Consider the following 3488-nt stretch of genomic DNA (forward strand, 5'->3'; position numbering starts at 1 on the left):
ATATTATCTATGTATAATCTTTAAATAAAGGGTTTAGATAAATTGAAAAGACTTGAATTTAATATATTTTATGTCCATATAATTCATAATATTTTAAGTTTTGGGTGGATTCAGTTAGAATGGCAGTCTTGCATATCAAAGCGTATTTCAATTCAAATAATGGTCCGTTATAGAAACATTGTTTAACTGGTGCGCTTCTTCTCCAATTTGGATCAAGTGGGTTATGAGGCCTGATAAGAATCGTCATCTACCTAAGTTTTTTAGTTACTCTAAGTATTTACGTTTAATGGCCAGCTTAGTCGTTGTAAATGAGATACGAGTTACAAAGTTGTGAATTCCACAGAAAACCTTCTTTGGTTTAGCATCTTTGTCTACTTTGCAGTCGCCCGAAATGTCTTTATTGCTAAATTCCACTATACAATAAGTTGAAAACCGACATAAATAGGCACCTTCTTTATAAAAACCTGACTTTCTTAAACTGCTTAGGAATGTAGTTTTAGTGTTCACTTGTGATTTGATAAACTGTAATGTTTACATCAAAAAAATTAAATAGATTTAAAAAAAATGATCCAAATGACTCTCAGGTCAAAAATACTTTATATCTAATTACCATTTGGTAATTAGATATTTGGGTTTTAAGGAAGTTTTTGTCTGCGTGAATGATTTTTTGTTCTACTAATCACACATAATCAAAAACTTCTTGAAAAAAATTTACAAAAGGATGTGACCAATCGTCTTCATTAATCTTCAATATTATTACTAAATCTTATAGATTTGTACTGAGGAAATTATTTAAGCATTGTAAATTCGTTGCTTCAAGTTTATAGAATTTTTTGATTTGTCAAAAACTACTATATGATGCTAGGCTTACTTTTTTATCGTAAATGTAGCATGGGTATTCTTAATCCCATTCTTGAGAAGTTGTTTCTCTGCGTGAGGCCCTATACACCAGTGTTTTAAAACGACTGCTATTGACAATACGAGTGCTTATACATTTCGTCTAACAACCGATTATTTGAACAAAACGAATTGTTGGGAAATCTGCCGTACAGACTTCATTTGTCACCCAAGACTTCTTCTTGTTTCCGAAAGTAAAGAAAAAATTGTGTGGACAACGATTTTTGTCAGCGAAAGCAAGAATGGAGCCGTTGTTGCATTTAAAAACCATGTCTTGAAGAAGATTGGAAAAAAGCTTTGACAAATAATGGAGAATACTTCGAGAAATAATAAAGCAATTTTCAACGACAAGTTAGTTAGTAAGAAATATATTTCATTTATTGGTAAATACTAATTTGTCGAAAGAAACTCTAATTTGTGTGAACCATCAGTTCTCTAAGTGTTTAAGCACTCTAAATACTGATAAAAAAAATATTTGATTGGAAATAGATAGATAGATAGATAGATTCGAAGTTCATATATATGAAATAATAATAATTTATAAAAGCGTTGCCTTTAAAAATCCAATTTCTATGAATTTTTTCCTTGTATTTACAAAAATGGAATAGAATAAAATTTATAATTGTAGTAATAATAATATTTTTTACCTAATCATGTATATTGGCAAATAGAAATCGCATATATAAAAATTATTCCGTTTAAGTCTTGAATCGCTGAAGGCGTTAAAGGCGTACGTACGCGTTCTTATTAACTAAAAGCGCAATTAAATTTTGTAATTCTTTAGATAAAAGATACTTTTTTCACCTATAAATATTTCATTCAATGTCAATGTCAATGAAATTACTAAAATAAGTAATGTGACTGCTATAATTATATGTAATCGAAACAAAAAATTAATTGTTGAACACAATTTATTGAATTTAAACATTTGCTAATAAAATTTTTAAAATGTTTATGACTTTTGTAATTTCTTTAATAATTTTTTAAAATTCTTTTCAACATTAGCTATCAGAATCTAACAAAAGTTCAGTTGAGGAGGCGTATATACGAGTATCAAAGCAAGAAATAGGCATAAAATTGTGTGAAATATATTGTTTGTTGTTCTTTTTGATAGCTCAGATACATTTTCTTATATCGCTCAGATACATTTTAATTTTTTTAACAGCACCGCCGTAAAAATAGTTTGTCACATGGACACAAACAAAATCTTTCAGAACTTTACGGTGACGACTGCTGTACGTTAGGTGTTTGTATGGAGCGGCAGTAATACCATAAGAAATTTTTATGTCAACAGAAATTTTCCCACTTCATCTGAGAAGAGAGAAAATTTTATATCTAAAGAATCATTCATTCATTTCATTAAAATAGTTTTTCTTCTTTATCTCTTTTCCATATGCCTTTCCTGTGAACTTTGGAGACACTTTCCTCTGCTGATCTCTTCGCAACAGTGAAGTGGACTGACTATATGTATGGCATCAAAGGCGTATCTTAACTTCAGTCATTTTTCGGCTCTCGGAACGTGTAGAAGATTTGAGGTAAATCGCTTAAAACGTAACAAATGTTTTGTGAAAGTATCATTAATCCTGTCTGATGTGTCACCATATACAAATCCAAAAAGATATATAAAAATATTATTTCAGTGTTTAAAAATAATATTTTGTGGATAAAAAAAAATTAAAAAGTGTTTTTATAGTTTTAGTTCAGGCAAAGGAAATGGGCAATATTTTTTCAAAATTTATTGTTTTTTGTTTTCTAATAAATAAAAAGTGAATTAAAAAATTGAAATGAAATCTAAAAATAATATTATAAATTTTCTTATTTAAGGTGAATAACTACGAGTATACAATGAGATAAAAATTATTTTTATTTTATTTTTAAAAAAAATATTTTATAAAAATACTCTAGTCTAAAGGATTAAATATGACGCGATTTCTATTTTTATTAGCTGTAGTAGCAGCGACCTGCAGCGGTAAGCAAATTTATTAAAATAATTTTTAAATATTATATTCACTATTTGAATTTATGTGAATACATAAAACTAGAGATTAAAAAAACTTTTGACTGAAAAGTTGTTTTTTAAAACAACATTAAAATTTTAATTATATTTAAGAAAGTTTTTACTGATTTCCATAATAAAAACTTGGCGAATATATACATTGAAAACTAAATAATAGAAGAACGTTATTCACGATCTTCAGGAATGAGTTTGGTAACTGGGTAAGAAAGTAACTGTCCAAAAAGACAAATACTATTTGAGTATTTTTTTTTGTTTTTACCTATTTACAGTGTAACAATGTTCTTCGGTTACTGAACTCATTTGTCGGGATCATGAAGTCCACTGTATAGGATATTAAAATGGTGTATACCTCTTCTTTACATTATTCTCGATCAAAAACGAACTTCACTTTTTCCGTTTAAACAATTTGTCTCTATGTTTAGTCCATTATTTCATAGAATGTAATATCATTTAGAAGAATAATATTTTAAATGTTTGATTGGAAAATATAATTTAATATCTTTCCTAATTAATATTCTGATTATTCAGTAAACGTAGTAGTTAATTAGGTGTTTTAGGTATTAGGTATTACATA

The sequence above is a fragment of the Teleopsis dalmanni genome, chromosome 1, assembly GCF_002237135.1.
Source record: "Teleopsis dalmanni isolate 2A chromosome 1, ASM223713v2, whole genome shotgun sequence".
NCBI lineage: Eukaryota > Metazoa > Arthropoda > Insecta > Diptera > Diopsidae > Teleopsis > Teleopsis dalmanni.